This window comes from Lissotriton helveticus, chromosome 9 (assembly GCF_964261635.1).
Source record: "Lissotriton helveticus chromosome 9, aLisHel1.1, whole genome shotgun sequence".
Lineage (NCBI taxonomy): Eukaryota > Metazoa > Chordata > Amphibia > Caudata > Salamandridae > Lissotriton > Lissotriton helveticus.
In genome coordinates this window covers 1,071,267,427-1,071,288,761 of record NC_136070.1, presented here as the reverse complement: position 1 = coordinate 1,071,288,761, position 21,335 = coordinate 1,071,267,427, and positions in this window count along the sequence as shown.

Below are 21,335 nucleotides of genomic sequence, written 5' to 3'. Positions count from 1 at the left end.
GGTGTCCCTCAGGGATCTATGTTAAGCCCCCTGCTTTTTAACATTTATCTTACCCCCTTGATTTACCTTGCTGAACAGCTAGGAGCAAAAATTATGGCATACGCCGACGATACTCAACTTTTGTTTACCTGGCCCAAAGATAATTTAGATACGTCGGCGGCCCAACTTTGCCTATCCTCTGTCTTTCAATGGTTAGCCAAAGCCCAACTAAAATGTAACGAAAGCAAATCCGAGATCCTGCTCTATGGCTCTTTTCCTGAAGATTTTAGTGTGTGTCTTTGGCCTACCGACCTACCTCCTCCAAAAGCCGCATCGGGTCCGGTAAAAAATTTGGGGGTGTGGTTCGGTAAGAACCTTAAGTTTGAGGACCACATAAATAAAGTCACTGGGGTCTGCTTTGCTACCTTAAAAACTCTGCGCAGGTTCTTTCCCGTGTTACCAAAAGAAGCCAAAGAGACTGTTATTCGGGCTTTAATACTCTCTAGGTTGGATTACGCTAACGGACTGTTTTCTGGTTTGCCGGCTTACCTGATCTACCGTCTTCAGGTTATTCAGAATGCCGCTGCCAGACTTTTGTTTAATGTCCCAAGGCGTTCCAGTGCTCGTCCCCTTCTCCATGCTCTTCACTGGCTTCCAGTTGCCCACAGGATTTTGTTTAAAATTCTAGTACTGGCATATCGAGCTATCCACCAAACTGGCCCTGTCTACCTTAGAAAAAGGTTCTACCTGTATGTCCCTAACCGCCCTCTGCGATCGGCCAATCTGTGTCAAATGTCTGTTCCCAAATTCAAATACTGCATACTCGGCGGCCAATCAATCTCAGTGAGAGCAGCAAAATCCTGGAACACTCTTCCTCTTTCCTTAAAAACTGCTTCGACTCTTAGTGCTTTCAAGAAAGGCCTTAAAACTTACCTCTTCAATATCACTGTCTAAAACTCCCCTTTTTTAGTAATTCCAGTCATTTGTTCTCTCCCACACTGCTCGGCCTTCAACGCGCCAGGATACTATTTTTTTAGTAATAGAGCGCGATATAAAAGCCTTAATAATAATAATAATAATAATAATAATAAAAGACAATAATAAAAAATGGCTGTCCTAAGCTCATAACACTGATCGACCGATTACATAATGTATACCCCAGGCACGAGCAGCAGAGCCCACTGTTTTAGTGTGCACTTGTGTTGTGGAGTATTGGAAATTAGAGAGATGTTTTTCATCCACTAATATATGAGTGTGTTCAAGAGACCAATAGGACTTTGAAGAAAAATGGTTGATGTCAGTGTGCAGGCAACGTGTGGGAGGAATCTCTCAAATTAGCTGCCACTGACTCTATTAGCCCTTAGAATCAACAGGCTATGAAACCCCTCAGAGGAATGCACTAACTCACCATGTTATCTCCTAGAGGGAACAAGAACAGCATCCCCTCCTGAGTGGTCTATGTTTTGTGTTGATGTTCTTCCAGAAAAGGATATCTGCTCTGAAGGTACAACCTTTGCTCTACTTTGATTTCAATGATCTCTATGATGCTTGAATGCACCACTAGAGGGTCTCTGCTAGCAAAGGTGAGACCACATAAGATCAAACCGCATGATTCAAAAGGTTGCCTGATTGGGCAGCAGCATATCTTTCATTGACGTTTTACCGCCATTATTACATCATAAGTCGAGTATGGTGGCTTAGTGGACTAATGCATCCACTGCAGGGGCCTTGTGTTCTACCTCATGGTCACAGGTCCAAATCCCTATTGGCCCACTCAGCCTCTCATACTTTCTGAGGTCCATAAAATGAGTACCATTGAGTTGGGTAACAATAAATATCTGTTACGATGCCCCTTTGGGGGTGAACGAGCGCTTCACAAATACACATGTTATAAATAGAAAAGAGCATAAAGTACAATTGTACGTGGAATTTAAAAGACTTTATAAAGAATGGGCAGAAAAACCTGCGTGCATCATAACAGTTTTATTCTTATGAATAAGGAAAGAGCATTGAGTATAGAGCCATTCACATGCCAGAGATTAAAACATTAGAAGTACATCACTGTCACACTACAAACGTTTTACTTAAGATTGAGCATGGCAGGCTGCACTTAAACACTGCAACTGACAAACAGCAACACGAACTTCTGCTTTTTTCTCAGCTGCAAATTATTTATATTCAGGCAGGGGCACTTTAAAATAAAAGATATTCTAGATTAATTGCCGTTTTTAAGTCGAAATAAAGCTTGAACTGATTTAAATGGAATTTATTTTAATGTTACCCGTAGCCGAATATTATGATTTATCTATCAGGTTTACATAATAATACAAATTAATACTTCCACTACTATTCTATATCTTTGTTTCTCTTAACCCAGTTTTTCTTTCTTTTTGGTAAGGTGCTGGGCATTGTTCTATATTTCCTATTGCTTTCCCAGAGTTGTTGACATTATCTTTTTTCGTATATTCAATACAAAATACGATGATTTGTCATACTGATTTACTTATTAGTACCCAACATTTAATCCACTATTATGTGTTTTGTCTAAGTTTTACTTCGGTAACTTAATGTTACGTAAATAACATGTAATATTCAACAAATAAAGACAGACCCACATATTCCTCCATGCGTGTTCTGTAAAGCATAACATACTTTAAAAGGGCAGAGTCTGTATAAAATACACCCAAAGTCGGGTTGTTCGGTCACAATATGAGTACATTAGAAGTGGACTTGTCTTGTCTGTCATTTTAAGTTTTGCAGAGAAAATGTACACAGTGCCAACTATGCATCTGAAAATGTTTGGAGAAATTCCGAATAAATATAACCGGTGAACTCCATCTGCCTGCCTGTAGCAAACAATTAAGAAAGGATCAAATTAAATCCCTCTCAATATTAGATAGCAAATAACTATTACAGCTGGAAAAGTCAGCCTTACCTTTCTCATTTTCTATTGTATTACCTGCTATATCCCAGGGCATTTTTAGCTGATCATGTTAACCGTGAATGGTAATGATATAAAATGAAGTCTGCAATGCCACAAACCTGAGAAAATAGTTATATCATTTAAAAAATATGAATTTGGGCCCTAATATTGAGGATCCATCTTGCACATTAGCATTATTAAAATATGTAATATCAAGTTGAGTAACCAAAAAAGTTCTTAATTTCTGCCAAGGCTTTTGAGGGATGAAATCATAACAAAATTCATGGACTTGGGTCCCCACCAATGCTGGCCCACCACCGACACAGGTACCCCATGGAGTGTTGCTCCACCTAGGCCCAAGGATAGCGGGAGTAACCATGGTCACTGATGCCTCCTAGCGTCTAATCAGACCCTACACAGGCAGTCACATACTCAGAATGAGATTTTGATCAAGGAAGACACTTTGCAATGAAGTAAGCCCTAGAAGTAGGAAGAGGGTGCAGAGGTAACGATTGATTGATTTGTCAGTACCTAAAATTGGATGTTACACAATATTCACAAGTCACACATAGTTACTTTCAGCTCTTCAAGACACTGTTTTCAGGGCACTTCCACCATAAATGCAAATTTATTGTTATTTTTGTAGCATCACTATTTACTTTCCACACCTAACTGACTGTTTATTGGTTAATTGCAAACATTTGCGTTTGCAGACGGGCACAAGTGCAGAGAATACTTTTGACAGCTTCTTTTCTGGTATGATCGTATAACCCTTCAATTTCTATTCTATTAGGCTAAAACAAGAGAATGGATAATCGTAAAAAATGCAGAGCTGACATTTTCATTAATCGCCAAAGGTATTATAACTGCAGGCCTTTAAAATATTCATGCATTTACAAAATGGTTAATGATGGTACTTAAAGTCTCCTGGCACCTGCCTTCTAAATTATGAAACAATAAATTACTAAAGACAACCATTACACCAGTTGATTTATTTTCATCTCCCTCGGATATGTTCTTGTGAAAGAAACTACAATATTAAATCTAATTACTAAATTAAACATGACATTTTAAATCTAAATACATCACATTAGAAGTTTCTGCTCTGCATTGTGCTTAATGATCTGTGGACCGTGAACCTTGCGCTAACAGATGACAATTGGTCTCTACCCCAGAGTTTTATTTCTGCAGGGCATTTGCTTATGGGATTTTAAGACTCAGAACACACATCGTTTCTGTAGTGTAGATCTGTGCCATCTGATGAACTTTGTCATTTTCATAGCACTTAATGCTATTGTTCTGTATGCTGTATTAAATTTACATTATGGTTTTTACCATAAAAGTTAAATGTGTCAGTTTCAGTGGGGCAACATACTCACAGTGACGTCACCCACTACATCAGAAATTACTTCTTTAACACTATCTCTAAGAACATCGTATATACCCAATAATATCATTATAGTCAAAGGTATTCTATAGACTCAAAACCTTGCATACAACTACAAGTGTGTCCATACACGCCTGAAGTGTTCATGAAATTTTAATGAAGAGATGTCTTTAAAAAGAATCTTAATATGGATGGAGTTGTTGCAGAAGCCAAAGCATGCTCTTAGTATCACTGATCATTACTAGATATATCTGCAGACACTAGGACCCTCATTCTGAGTGGTAATCTCTGTGTGAAACAGGCAACAATTGTGCGAGAATCGGCATGGGGACAACAATTCACACATGTTATTCCCCAAAAACACGTAATCCCCTTTTTTCCACCACCCCCAAATTGTTGGGAAAAAAACAGGGATTGAAAAGGCCACCCCGTCTAAATTTGTAATATTCTTCAGTTTCACAGTTTTTTTCAGCTCAAACCAGCCACCTGTACGATACTCAATAATGTGTGGCGGGAGAAAAATAAGAATTATTTGAAATACGTATAACCCCAATCATGAGAATTACACAAGATTTTGCTTGTATAAGAAATGACCTTGGACTACCAACAATCCTGTGTCTCCAACCTCTAATGCAGACAGGAGAAGAACAGACGTTAACAAGGAGGCCTGTTGTCCCTCACATGATGTAAATTGCAGGAGACTTGTAAAGTAAGCATGCATCTGTTTATCGCGTTGCTACATGCTACAATACAGTGCAGACAGCTTGTGAAGCTGCGAGGTTCCTTTTCTCACTTCTGCATCATTTTAAAATAGATTTGCCAAGTACTTGCACTTAACAAACAAAAAGGCAGTTGTCACATTCCGATTAACAATGTCTAAGCCACCTTCAAGAGTCTGGAATACACCTGGAGGTACTACGTACCTGTGGACGGGAATTCAACTACATGACTGCAGAGGTTGTGATCCTCAACACTACCTCTATTGTGTGGAGGACATGAACATCACTTCCCTTTTTATATGCTCACAGCAGGTGGCATGTTAAGAGCTTCCCATGCAGCCTGAAGTATATTTATTCATTTCAGTAATGCCGGGATACCGCCATGCTGATGTCACTGAAATTGGAATTTAAAGTAGACTCTGGCTGTTTTTAGTCAATCAGTATTTAGGACCACAGCTCAGCCTCCCCCACCCATACCTCCCAAATATGATCTTCACAGAAGAGGGAAGAGGGACCATTGGAAATAAGAGACCCTTCCCTTTCCTCTATTGCTTAGTGGATCCATACACATATGTTGCCACTGCCACAAAAGTGTGGTCCACAAGCAGGGATCAACCCACTAGCCAAAAGTGATGGCTTGACTGGGTAGAGTGCCCTCCCCCAGGCAAGAATACTTGCTTCCACTATTGTGGGTCTTTATAGTCTTTCTGTCGCCTGGGGAGGGTGACTGAGAGGGTTTACTCCCCATCTGCCCAGTCCAGAAGGCAGAAAGATCATTACACACAAAGGATAGGCTTTTTGTATGAAAAGAACAGGGTGGGGGCTGGTTCATCCAGTGATTGAGCTAAGCTAGCCAGTCCTTATACCACAACCTAGACTCCAGACTGTCTTTATGTCCCACTATTGGGCAAATATTGGGGGTCTCCCTCAAATCTGTACTCCCCAGTCTAGCAGAAAGCACACTAGTAACCAGGGACATGATTTTTTTTTAAACTTAGAAAATGGGGTGAGTGCTGGGCCGATCCTTGCATTATGCCGCATCCCACACCCCTTGATTCAAATTAGTCTTTTGACCCCCAAAGAACCAGAGATTGAGGGGTTTCCAAAAATAAAGATTTTCCTGGAAGCTGTGAATAGGATAATATTAGCAAAAAACACAGTTGATGGACAGAATGTAGAACAATGTCATACATGCATCCCAGTACAAGGATCTGGGCCGAAATCCATCGTTTTTTTTGCACTCCACACCACCCTGGGTTAGACACTGGCTATATGCAAATCAGCTCTGACCCTGTGCCTCATTGGAACAGTCCAGTCCGAACTACCAAGCCATGTCTTTCCCAGACCGGAATCAAGCATCCAAGGACCGGTTTCTGGCTATCAGCCTTCATCAGCCTGGATAGCTTGACTCCAGTGGCGTGGAGAGCCTGGGACTCACGTCTGAGCATACCCAGCCCACTCGGGGTGAAAATTGCAAAAAACACAGTTGATGGACAGAATGTAGAACAATGTCATACATTCATCCCAGTACAAGGATATGGGCCGAAATCCATCGTTTTTTTGCACTCCACACCACCCTGGGTTAGACACTGGCTATATGCAAATCAGCTCTGACCCTGTGCCTCATTGGAACAGTCCAGTCCGAACTACCAAGCCATGTCTTTCCCAGACCGGAATCAAGCATCCAAGGACCGGTTTCTGGCTATCAGCCTTCATCAGCCTGGATAGCTTGACTCCAGTGGTGTGGAGAGCCTGGGACTCACGTCTGAGCATACCCAGCCCACTCGGGGTGAAAATTGCAAAAAACACAGTTGATGGACAGAATGTAGAACAATGTCATACATTCATCCCAGTACAAGGATCTGGGCCGAAATCCATCGTTTTTTTGCACTCCACACCACCCTGGGTTAGACACTGGCTATATGCAAATCAGCTCTGACCCTGTGCCTCATTGGAACAGTCCAGTCCGAACTACCAAGCCATGTCTTTCCCAGACCGGAATCAAGCATCCAAGGACCGGTTTCTGGCTATCAGCCTTCATCAGCCTGGATAGCTTGACTCCAGTGGTGTGGAGAGCCTGGGACTCACGTCGGAGCATACCCAGCCCACTCGGGGTGAAAATTGCAAAAAACACAGTTGATGGACAGAATGTTGAACAATGTCATACATTCATCCCAGTACAAGGATCTGGGTCGAAATCCATCGTTTTTTGCACTCCACACCACCCTGGGTTAGACACTGGCTATATGCAAATCAGCTCTGACCCTGTGCCTCATTGGAACAGTCCAGTCCGAACTACCAAGCCATGTCTTTCCCAGACCGGAATCAAGCATCCAAGGACCGGTTTCTGGCTATCAGCCTTCATCAGCCTGGATAGCTTGACTCCAGTGGTGTGGAGAGCCTGGGACTCACGTCTGAGCATACCCAGCCCACTCGGGGTGAAAATTGCAAAAAACACAGTTGATGTACAGAATGTAGAACAATGTCATACATTCATCCCAGTACAAGGATCTGGGCCGAAATCCATCGTTTTTTTGCACTCCACACCACCCTGGGTTAGACACTGGCTATATGCAAATCAGCTCTGACCCTGTGCCTCATTGGAACAGTCCAGTCCGAACTACCAAGCCATGTCTTTCCCAGACCGGAATCAAGCATCCAAGGACCGGTTTCTGGCTATCAGCCTTCATCAGCCTGGATAGCTTGACTCCAGTGGTGTGGAGAGCCTGGGACTCACGTCTGAGCATACCTAGCCCACTCGGGGTGAAAATTGCAAAAAACACAGTTGATGGACAGAATGTAGAACAATGTCATACATTCATCCCAGTACAAGGATCTGGGCCGAAATCCATCGTTTTTTTGTACTCCACACCACCCTGGGTTAGACACTGGCTATATGCAAATCAGCTCTGACCCTGTGCCTCATTGGAACAGTCCAGTCCGAACTACCAAGCCATGTCTTTCCCAGACCGGAATCAAGCATCCAAGGACCGGTTTCTGGCTATCAGCCTTCATCAGCCTGGATAGCTTGACTCCAGTGGTGTGGAGAGCCTGGGACTCACGTCTGAGCATACCCAGCCCACTCGGGGTGAAAATTGCAAAAAACACAGTTGATGGACAGAATGTAGAACAATGTCATACATTCATCCCAGTACAAGGATCTGGGCCGAAATCCATCGTTTTTTTGCACTCCACACCACCCTGGGTTAGACACTGGCTATATGCAAATCAGCTCTGACCCTGTGCCTCATTGGAACAGTCCAGTCCGAACTACCAAGCCATGTCTTTCCCAGACCGGAATCAAGCATCCAAGGACCGGTTTCTGGCTATCAGCCTTCATCAGCCTGGATAGCTTGACTCCAGTGGTGTGGAGAGCCTGGGACTCACGTCTGAGCATACCCAGCCCACTCGGGGTGAAAATTGCAAAAAACACAGTTGATGGACAGAATGTAGAACAATGTCATACATTCATCCCAGTACAAGGATCTGGGCCGAAATCCATCGTTTTTTTGCACTCCACACCACCCTGGGTTAGACACTGGCTATATGCAAATCAGCTCTGACCCTGTGCCTCATTGGAACAGTCCAGTCCGAACTACCAAGCCATGTCTTTCCCAGACCGAAATCAAGCATCCAAGGACCGGTTTCTGGCTATCAGCCTTCATCAGCCTGGATAGCTTGACTCCAGTGGTGTGGAGAGCCTGGGACTCACGTCTGAGCATACCCAGCCCACTCGGGGTGAAAATTGCAAACAACACAGTTGATGGACAGAATGTAGAACAATGTCATACATTCATCCCAGTACAAGGATCTGGGCCCAAATCCATCGTTTTTTTGCACTCCACACCACCCTGGGTTAGACACTGGCTATATGCAAATCAGCTCTGACCCTGTGCCTCATTGGAACAGTCCAGTCCGAACTACCAAGCCATGTCTTTCCCAGACCGGAATCAAGCATCCAAGGACCGGTTTCTGGCTATCAGCCTTCATCAGCCTGGATAGCTTGACTCCAGTGGTGTGGAGAGCCTGGGACTCACGTCTGAGCATACCCAGCCCACTCGGGGTGAAAATTGCAAAAAACACAGTTGATGGACAGAATGTAGAACAATGTCATACATTCATCCCAGTACAAGGATCTGGGCCGAAATCCATTGTTTTTTTGCACTCCACACCACCCTGGGTTAGACACTGGCTATATGCAAATCAGCTCTGACCCTGTGCCTCATTGGAACAGTCCAGTCCGAACTACCAAGCCATGTCTTTCCCAGACCGGAATCAAGCATCCAAAGACCGGTTTCTAGCTATCAGCCTTCATCAGCCTGGATAGCTTGACTCCAGTGGTGTGGAGAGCCTGGGACTCACGTCTGAGCATACCCAGCCCACTCGGGGTGAAAATTGCAAAAAACACAGTTGATGGACAGAATGTAGAACAATGTCATACATTCATCCCAGTACAAGGATATGGGCCGAAATCCATCGTTTTTTTGCACTCCACACCACCCTGGGTTAGACACTGGCTATATGCAAATCAGCTCTGACCCTGTGCCTCATTGGAACAGTCCAGTCCGAACTACCAAGCCATGTCTTTCCCATACTGGAATCAAGCATCCAAGGACCGGTTTCTGGCTATCAGCCTTCATCAGCCTGGATAGCTTGACTCCAGTGGTGTGGAGAGCCTGGGACTCACGTCTGAGCATACCCAGCCCACTCGGGGTGAAAATTGCAAAAAACACAGTTGATGGACAGAATGTAGAACAATGTCATACATTCATCCCAGTACAAGGCTCTGGGCCGAAATCCATCGTTTTTTTGCACTCCACACCACCCTGGGTTAGACACTGGCTATATGCAAATCAGCTCTGACCCTGTGCCTCATTGGAACAGTCCAGTCCGAACTACCAAGCCATGTCTTTCCCAGACCGAAATCAAGCATCCAAGGACCGGTTTCTGGCTATCAGCCTTCATCAGCCTGGATAGCTTGACTCCAGTGGTGTGGAGAGCCAGGCTGATGAAGGCTGATAGCCAGAAACCGGTCCTTGGATGCTTGATTCCAGTCTGGGAAAGACATGGCTTGGTAGTTCGGACTGGACTGTTCCCATGAGGCACAGGGTCAGAGCTGATTTGCATATAGCCAGTGTCTAACCCAGGGTGGTGTGGAGTGCAAAGAAACGATGGATTTAGGCCCAGATCCTTGTACTGGGGTGAATGTATGACATTGTTCTACATTCTGTCCATCAACTGTGTTTTTTGCAATTTTCACCCCGAGTGGGCTGGGTATGCTCAGACGTGAGTCCCAGGCTCTCCACACCACTGGAGTCAAGCTATCCAGGCTGATGAAGGCTGATAGCCAGAAACCGGTCCTTGGATGCTTGATTCCGGTCTGGGAAAGACATGGCTTGGTAGTTCGGACTGGACTGTTCCCATGAGGCACAGGGTCAGAGCTGATTTGCATATAGCCAGTGTCTAACCGAGGGTGGTGTGGAGTGCAAAGAAACGATGGATTTAGGCCCAGATCCTTGTACTGGGGTGAATGTATGACATTGTTCTACATTCTGTCCATCAACTGTGTTTTTTGCAATTTTCACCCCGAGTGGGCTGGGTATGCTCAGACGTGAGTCCCAGGCTCTCCACACCAATGGAGTCAAGCTATCCAGGCTGATGAAGGCTGATAGCCAGAAACCGGTCCTTGGATGCTTGATTCCGGTCTGGGAAAGACATGGCTTGGTAGTTCGGACTGGACTGTTCCCATGAGGCACAGGGTCAGAGCTGATTTGCATATAGCCAGTGTCTAACCCAGGGTGGTGTGGAGTGCAAAGAAACGATGGATTTAGGCCCAGATCCTTGTACTGGGGTGAATGTATGACATTGTTCTACATTCTGTCCATCAACTGTGTTTTTTGCAATTTTCACCCCGAGTGGGCTGGGTATGCTCAGACGTGAGTCCCAGGCTCTCCACACCACTGGAGTCAAGGTATCCAGGCTGATGAAGGCTGATAGCCAGAAACCGGTCCTTGGATGCTTGATTCCGGTCTGGGAAAGACATGGCTTGGTAGTTCGGACTGGACTGTTCCCATGAGGCACAGGGTCAGAGCTGATTTGCATATAGCCAGTGTCTAACCCAGGGTGGTGTGGAGTGCAAAGAAACGATGGATTTAGGCCCAGATCCTTGTACTAGGGTGAATGTATGACATTGTTCTACATTCTGTCCATCAACTGTGTTTTTTGCAATTTTCACCCCGAGTGGGCTGGGTATGCTCAGACGTGAGTCCCAGGCTCTCCACACCACTGGAGTCAAGCTATCCAGGCTGATGAAGGCTGATAGCAAGAAACCGGTCCTTGGATGCTTGATTCCGGTCTGGGAAAGACATGGCTTGGTAGTTCGGACTGGACTGTTCCCATGAGGCACAGGGTCAGAGCTGATTTGCATATAGCCAGTGTCTAACCGAGGGTGGTGTGGAGTGCAAAGAAACGATGGATTTAGGCCCAGATCCTTGTACTGGGGTGAATGTATGACATTGTTCTACATTCTGTCCATCAACTGTGTTTTTTGCAATTTTCACCCCGAGTGGGCTGGGTATGCTCAGACGTGAGTCCCAGGCTCTCCACACCACTGGAGTCAAGCTATCCAGGCTGATGAAGGCTGATAGCCAGAAACCGGTCCTTGGATGCTTGATTCCGGTTTGGGAAAGACATGGCTTGGTAGTTCGGACTGGACTGTTCCCATGAGGCACAGGGTCAGAGCTGATTTGCATATAGCCAGTGTCTAACCCAGGGTGGTCTGGAGTGCAAAGAAACGATGGATTTAGGCCCAGATCCTTGTACTGGGGTGAATGTATGACATTGTTCTACATTCTGTCCATCAACTGTGTTTTTTGCAATTTTCACCCCGAGTGGGCTGGGTATGCTCAGACGTGAGTCCCAGGCTCTCCACACCACTGGAGTCAAGCTATCCAGGCTGATGAAGGCTGATAGCCAGAAACCGGTCCTTGGATGCTTGATTCCGGTCTGGGAAAGACATGGCTTGTTAGTTCGGACTGGACTGTTCCCATGAGGCACAGGGTCAGAGCTGATTTGCATATAGCCAGTGTCTAACCCAGGGTGGTGTGGAGTGCAAAGAAACGATGGATTTAGGCCCAGATCCTTGTACAGGGGTGAATGTATTACATTGTTCTACATTCTGTCCATCAACTGTGTTTTTTGCAATTTTCACCCCGAGTGGGCTGGGTATGCTCAGACGTGAGTCCCAGGCTCTCCACACCACTAGAGTCAAGCTATCCAGGCTGATGAAGGCTGATAGCCAGAAACCGGTCCTTGGATGCTTGATTCCGGTCTGGGAAAGACATGGCTTGGTAGTTCGGACTGGACTGTTCCCATGAGGCACAGGGTCAGAGCTGATTTGCATATAGCCAGTGTCTAACCCAGGGTGGTGTGGAGTGCAAAGAAACGATGGATTTAGGCCCAGATCCTTGTACTGGGGTGAATGTATGACATTGTTCTACATTCTGTCCATCAACTGTGTTTTTTGCAATTTTCTCCCCGAGTGGGCTGGGTATGCTCAGACGTGAGTCCCAGGCTCTCCACACCACTGGAGTCAAGCTATCCAGGCTGATGAAGGCTGATAGCCAGAAACCGGTCCTTGGATGCTTGATTCCGGTCTGGGAAAGACATGGCTTGGTAGTTCGGACTGGACTGTTCCCATGAGGCACAGGGTCAGAGCTGATTTGCATATAGCCAGTGTCTAACCCAGGGTGGTGTGGAGTGCAAAGAAATGATGGATTTAGGCCCAGATCCTTGTACTGGGGTGAATGTATGACATTGTTCTACATTCTGTCCATCAACTGTGTTTTTTCAAGTAGGATAATATTAGCAGCACAAACCTTTTGTTGATGCTGTGTTTTCTGAGCTTCCTCCAGGGAATTTCAAAAACTCTGGATGTCTATAGACTCACAACCTTTGAGAAAAAGTATGCAAGATTGGTGTGCATATCTTTGGTGGAAAAATCATGAAGGCTTATGTGCACACTGCCCCAAATATCAATAACATTGTTCAGTACTCCTACTGGTGGAAGGGGACCTTGAGCCTAAAAGGCTTAACCCCTTCGCTGCGGGGCTGTTTCCCCCTGTGTACAGGTGGGAGGGGGGGCGCGCACAGCGCCCCCATGCTCATGACAAGGTCAGCTCGTCATGAGCTATGACGCTCCGCTGCTCATGACGAGCTGAGCTCGTCATGGCCACACCCGTTCCAATGGAACGCTCAGCACTGCAAGGGAATCAGCCCAGCATGCGAGCGTTCCAAGTAACGGGCACGGTCATGACGAGCTCAGCTCGTCATGAGCACTGGAGCGCCGTAGCTCATGACGAGCTGAGCTCGTCATGAGCATAGAAGAGGTTAAAGAATTCCCAGGTAAACATTCATGTTGTAGTGTTTTATGCCTTTAGGACAACAGCTATAAGGGTGTGCGAATTTCATATTTCCTTTCTCAAAATTACCCTAAATGTCAGAAATATTACACAAATTATGTGAAATGAAAACCTGGCATTTAGCTCTGTATTTTAGTGTGAACCCATCCCTGTGCCCACTTTGGATGCAAGGATGCATTTTACACTTAAAACAAAGCTTAAAAATTAAAAGTGCCACCAACATCAGCCGGTCACATTCTGTTTGTTCACGTTGTTACTGTGTTCCCAAAATAGGATTTTTGCCCAAATGGGAGTCAAATACCGGACGTTGCATAATGGAGTAATCTAAGGTAGTTTGCATAGCAAGAGTAAATGAGAGATGCCAGATATTCCATGAAATTACTCTGGTAGAATTAACATTTCCCCTGGGCCTGTTTAGCCATTGCTAACCTTCTATTTTATAAGTAGTTTGAGACAAATGAAGGGTATGCATATAGAGCTGTTTTACAAAACGTTTCGTGTTTGTGCAATAATGAGTGCTATTTGTAGTGCAGTTGTATCACCTTGCCATTACAAATCTTTGTCTGTGATGTTAAATGCACATACTCTGCCCTAGTGCAAGTATCTTTCTTTGTGTTGTTAAGACCTTTTACCAAATCTGACTATTTAGCTGAATTAGTACTTAGTGAATGTTTTGGCTGCACTTCAATATCTATGTGATTTATTGTAGTAATTTATTTTAATAAGTTCTACAGCAAATGTAATTTATTGAAATTTTCCTATGGCATGCAGTAATAGTAATGCCTGCTAAAGGTAAATAATAGATGGATCATTTTTTACAAGTTTCTTTTCCATTAACTATTCTTATGATAAAGTCTGACCCTGGCTCAGCATTAGTTATGATAGCAGTCTGGGATCAAGGTGTGGTCTCAGGAGGTAAAAGTTGGATTTTTTATGCTGTTTCACAGAGTCTCTTTAAGTAGAAGAAGCCTGGTGAGGTATGGGTCATAAACGTGCTCTTACACAGATTTCAAGATTTATCTTACTGATGAGGCCCAACAAGGCTGAAGCTGGTCTGGGTTTGCTTCGGTTCTCAATCAGAGATGACGTGGCCTCACAGTGTGGTCTGGATAATCCCTTGTGGAGCAGGGCCAAGACTGATTTGCACCACACACCTCTGAGATACAGCAACAGAGAAGCGCACACACTTTCATGAAGATACACATGCAGAGCAAGAGACAGGAAGCAGGGAAAGACACAGAAAGAATGAATGGGTAGCAAAGGAAATGGTAAGAGGCAAAGAGGTGTGAATATAGGGTAGAGGAGTTGGCCTAACGGCTAGGGCGTTCGACCTCGGACCTGGGGGTCTAAGTTCGAGTATCGGTAACTACGCCAGAAAACCTCCTGTGATTCTGGGCAAATCACTTAATCTCCCCGTGCCTAAAATGAATGTGTGTCCGTCCTCATGTAACGTAACTGGTGCTATGTAAAGCGCTCTGATACCTGATTTGGTTCGGGTCTAGTTCGCACTATATAAAACTCTGTTAAAAAAAATAGATAGAGAAGGCAGCCAGAGAAGAGAAGCTGTGCTAGCCTCTTCTTTTCTGAGAGTAGCACCCATGCACATTAGGCAACACATCATTAGCAAATATGCCAATTAGCTCTAGAATAAATAAAGCATGATGCTATAATAAAGATTATTAAAGCACTATAGGAAAGATAAATAATAGCTTAAACCTGTCTGGTAATTAGGAATCATGATCAAAGAAATTATGATAAGAAGGGCTCTAGTCTAAAAAACATCTTGGCTGGTAGGCAGGCTGGCATTGATGGCAGAAAAATAAAACAACAAAAGGTGATGGTGGAATGCTTGCAAAAGTCTCAACCACTGGCAATTGCTGTGAACTCAACTACATTGTTTTTTGCCCTCAACGCCACTCTAGATGGGGAGGAACCATATGCAAATGAGTCTTCATCCTGCTCCAGTAGGAACAGACCATCCCAAATTGTTAGGCCCCTTTCACCCTGAAAGGGAACACAAGTAACTCCAATACATTTTCTGCTTAGTTGAGCCTCCTTAATTAACTTAAACTTGGATCCTACAAATTCAGTGAATCCAGGTTATATCTTAGGGCATTAAAATACAACAATAAAAGATAGAATGCTAACAAAAATATCAACAAGCACACCAAAACAAGTATACCAATTAGCTCTAGAATATATACACCATAGTTCTATAATAAAAGATGCCTATTGCAATATAGGAACAGATAAATATATGTTAAAAACTGGATGGCAATTCAAAACCATGGTCAAAGAATTTTGAATTGAGCAGCTCTTGTCTAAAAACCATCTTAGCAGGATACAATGGCATCAAAATAAAACAACAAAAGATGACGTGGTACATGCTTGTGCAAATATCAACCACTGGCAATCACAGACTGGAAGGAAAATGTGAAAATTAGACTTTGTTCTGCTTCAATGGGAACAGTATAGCCTGAACCACAGAGATGCGTCTTTGAAGTGCTTTCTTTGTAAAAAAGCCCGAGCACTGAGAAGGAACTTCACTCTGATACGCCGTGCTAGACGTTCAAGTCGGATTCCTTAGATAGCCCTCAACTATTGCATATTGTCATACAGCCAGCAGTGCCTTGAGTAAATGTTGGTTATTTTAACAGTTTCCTATATAGTATGTACAGCTCACACAGGTCCTTGGGAACTACTGTAAGTGAAAATGCGGAATTGCCCCAGAAAGTTGAAAGGACAAGCAATCTTTTCACCCTTCTATCTAGTTATGGTCAGAAATCGTAGGTTGCCCATCTAGGGATTTCAATAAATTGCAGAACTCATGGGATGCTGAAAGGACAAAGGAGAAGCTGTTCCATTTGTGTGTGGCCTCTACTGTTCACTTTGAATTTTGGTACAGGGAAAGACATGATCTAGCCCAGGCTTCTCCAAAGACTAGCTTGGGTGCTTTCAGCAGCTCACCAGCTACTTGTAAGTGCGGCCTAGCCTACTAAATTAGAAGCTTTTGATTGGATTTTAACATATGTATACGTACATTGAAAGGTATGCATTCAAGATAAAAATACGTATATTTTCAGAAATCAGTAGTTGGTGGTTGGAAAAAATGGCTGAATAGTCAGCAGATAGTTGCAGCTTATATTTGAGTGGTAAATCATGGGGTGGTGGGGATACTGTAATGCAATGAGATGCAATTAGCATTTATAAAGAGTTACTATTGTTCCAGATCTTTTAAACAAAAAGACAGTCCTAAGAGGTAGAATATCCAAAAAGGCAAGTGAAGCTCATGGATGTAGAAAATAATTGAGTGCGATCAGATGTTTTTCAAAGTTGAATGGGATTTATTACTAATGTCATTACCTTTTTTTAACATTTCTGCTGGTAACCCCGCCTGATTGTTCACTAACACAGCACTTATAATAGTAGCTCTGGGTGATTTTTATTGGACATAAGTGTTTCTTATTACAGTAAAGGTTGGAGAGCCCTGATCAAGCCTGAAGATAATAACAGGTTCTAAAAGAAGTGGCCAGCCTATCTCAATCTGGGGTGGCAGAGTGGGCTAAAGAACGGTGATGGATCAAACCCAGATCTTTTGATTGGGTGTGAGTGTTTGATTGGTTCAGATGCTCCATCCATCACCACCCCCTTTTGTACCCCTTTTGTATCTCAATCAAAAGCAGGCCTGAAACAGCTTGTCAAGACAATGTTTCCACGGTGAAATGTTTATTACATTTTCTAAAACTCTGAAAGTACTAATCAGGCAATCAACTTACCGTCGACAAGGGAAGCCTGGGGCAGACAGATAAGGAGACTTCTTCTGTAGCACCCTCATCTGAGAGATGCATTGATTATTTATGTAGACTTCACACCCTAACCAGGATAAATGAATAAATATGAGGAAGAATGATACAGTCTTTAGCCACAATAGCTTAGATGAGGCACAGTATCAACCTCAATCTCCTCACAATTTGTACACAACTCCAGGACACTCGGATGAACGAAGCAGAGGAGTAGAGGCCCTGCATAGAGAGACCCTACAGGAATACAGACAACTGGACTGCACTTTCAATTTCCACCCTACCTACAGGCATCCAGTCACCACACAAAAACTTCCTGACCACTAAATGCCAACAAGCAGACTCGCGCAGGTACACCACTGCTGAAGGAACATAGAAGGCTCACCACGGGGAGCGGGGCTGACATCACATCACTAAACATATATGTGCCTTAGATATGGCACAGAACTACTCTGAATTGTGTACATCTCTTTTGTAAAGAGATGAGGTGGACTCATTTAGTTGTAAAAATACCTCTACAAAAGTAAAATGTTTGAGTGTTTTGCATATGAAGATCAATTTCTTGCTAACCCCTTGATTTACCAATCCCAGCCTCATGACTAAGCAATTTTTGTTTTAGAAATGTCTCTTATTTCGAATATTCACACCATTCCTTACTTTGACAGCTGAAATCCTATGTAGCTATTACATGGGTAATACATTTAGACAAAATCTATGAAACGTATCATTGACGTATTATAAATGTTAGTAGAATAACTTAAGTACTTACATTTTCATCTTTGAAGTCTCTGTAATATTTCATAATCATAATGATACAGCAACATTTTCAGCACTTTTCAAACCATTTTTGTTTTAACAATGGATATCTTTATTACAGTCCTCTTCGATGTTGAGGCAGACTACACAGATTATTCACATACTTAACACAAGCAATAGCTCCATGGGGAGCTATTAATCTAACTTACTGACTGGAGATGTGCTTGCGACTGCCCAGCTAGTACAGGGGAAGAGAACAAAGAAACAGATAGGGAGGAAATTAAAGCTTCTTCCTGCTCGGAGGGATGTTGCAGATAAAAGCTTTTACAAAAGAAGACAAAATGTACGAGGCCAAAAGTTGGAACACAACTTCCGATTTAGTTGCACAGCAATTTAAAATCAGTTGTCGTTGGCAAGAAAGGCATGCGTTTCATTGAACTCAGGCAGTTCAAATATGTCAACAGTGTCAAAGGGATCGCCACTCACAAAATGACCTAGTTTTATTTTTTTTAACTCAGTCCATTCACTTTGGAAAAACTCCCCTATTTATGTAAGATGTGGGTTTCCTGAAATCAGCATTTTTTAAACATTATGATCATGATTTTTCATTTATGTGACATGTTTGTATATTTTGTTTAATTCCACTGCTAGACGAAGTTCCATAAGGTGGTTGTTTCTTACTTTTGTGCTGCAGCTAAATGTTCCCTTACTACAGGCATTATCGTGGCAGGATTACTATCATACAGGTCACAAAAGGCGGTGGTGAATTGCAGATCGACTTTTCGCGATCAATATCTGATTTTGTCAATCTGATTTTGTGATTTTGGTATGATTAGGTTAATTCACAAATCACCAATCACTACCCCTGTGTTTTCATTTCCAAACTGAAAACATTGTTTTGAAGCAGCCCTTTTTCCTTATAGGAAAATAGTTTTGCATTTGAGAAAACATCAGGGTATTGGCACTGGTCACTGGTAGTGGTGACCCGGACCACTGACTAGCCCACTAGAGGCTGCCAACATGATTCCCAAACAAGAAGTCATCTCAAAGGGACCCTTTGTGAATCAGTTACCACTTCCTTTGAGGAGATGGTAACTGGTTAATGGTTGGGAACCGGAATTGTGGTCACAAACCAAAGATACATTGCGTTCCGAATCTCAGTTGGGAAGCATCAGCCCTTTTATGCCTCTTCTGAATTGCGATCCGGTGTGGGTCGCAAAACACATTTTATGAGTCTGAAACCCTTTTCTGGCTCGTATAATGGATTTTGTACATTACAAAGAGCAAATTTGCAGTTCAGTACAGTGATTTTGTGAATAACGGCATTTTTGATTGCAAAATCCCTTAGAACACCTGGGCCCAAATCCTAACAAAGATAGAGGTCAATTTTAACAATGATGGCATCTATAGTGGGGGATCTCTTAACCCCTTCCATGCTGATGATGAACCCCAGCCGTCACGCTCCACGGTGCTCGTGTGCTGATGACGGCTGGGGTTCGTCACGGCCCCGCCCTGTTCTTTTGTTTACCGCACAGCGGCGGAATCGGCCCAGCATGGAAGGGGTTAATGATGTTAGACAGCTGGTTGCTTAAAAGGTTGAATATTCTATTAACATAACTGCTTACCGAGATTCCTGTGTAGAAAAATGTAGTAAATCTATAAGAAATCTAGAAATTCCAGGTGACTACCTTCTCGCTTATTTGGCGACTTCTCTATCTGTGATTAAGTCACAGTGCATCTCCAGTCGAGGATTGGAAATGGAAATGCGTAAGAGCAACATAGATTTTTTTTATATCCAAAGCAGCATGAACCGAAGAATTTAATTTCCAATAATGTAACTTTTCTATGCAGTTCAAACGGCGTGATCGACCATTGCAAATTCAAGCGGTATTCCTCTCCCTCTCCAGGACTTATCCTCTACCTAAATGACACAACAGCAGCACCACACTCCAAGTTGTGATAAGTAATTATTAAAACATTTCTTGATTCATAGGAACCTTCAGTGTCCAAAGTATTTAGGTAATTTTAGTTTCATAAACTGTAGTTGTTTAGAATGTCTGTGTCTGTCGAAAATCAAGAAGGAAGTAAAATTTGTTTTTGGTACAGTAAAATTATCATGAACGCAGGATGTAACACCTTCAGTTAAGACCACAACTAATAAATGAGATGCTGAATTCCTGCTACTACTTATACACCTACAGGGAATGGAATTTTCATGCTGTGTTAACTTCTAGTGGTTCAGCTCCTATACAGCACAAAATGAGTGTAGACTAAATTTCAATGTCTATGTGTAGTGTTGCGGACTTTGTGCATTTAAAATGTTTGTGCATTATTAATAATGTGCTGAACAAGGATTTTCCCTCAGTTTTATATATATATATATATATATATATATATACATATATATATATATATATATATATATATATACACAATGACATGATGCTATTGCACTTTAAATGAATTTTCTATGACACATAGAAGTGTGATTTCCTGGATCTTGCTAACTAGGCCTCAGTTCTTGCCTAGACACCATCTTGATGTCTCCTGCTGCATGTAAATTGTTCGTTATTTCTGCAGTACAAAGTCAAACAGAGTCATGTTTGTTTATTTCTATTAAAGTTGTTCTTAGAGAAGCACACTGGCAATACCTTGCCTTGCGGCACTGGGTTACTCAAGTCCATGAACGCCCACATTCCAGCCGCCCACTAACCAAATTTGAGGAAAGGTACATAACTCGAGGATCGGACAAGCATCTGCTCTCAGACATATATGCCTTTCTACTTTCACCCACACAACATACTAAGTCCCTTGCGCAGCGGCGATGGGAGTCCAAACGTGGAGTGGTGTGGCTCACTGGTTAGAGGTGGCAGACCCGGAAGCAGGAGTCGGCCCGGGACCAGGGCTCAATTCCCGACGCGGCAGGGTCGTGGACCAGGGTCAGCAGACTCGATAATTCTCGCCTCGGTGCCTACTCTAACCAGGGGTCCCACTCGGCAACTCTGGGCATTAGCTTGCCTAATCTCCACAACGGCCCCATCAACGCCGGTGATGCCTGGCTCCACCTTGGGGACTCCCAGTAGGGACCATCCCACAAGGAAAGCCAGGACGGGTTCCCCAGCGGTATACCGCGCCAGGATACTCCGGTAGTAATTGAGCGCGTTACAAAACAGCTTATAACATAACATAACTTGAGCGTGAATTCTCCCTCAAAGAGTGGCAAGATATAATACACAAGGCCAGAGCTTCTTCCTGCAGCACCTCCGGGAAAGAAATGTTCCTCAAAATAGTGCATTACTGGTATTATACTCCAGCTAGGGTAGCACAATGGAAGTTAGGAGGAGACAACCG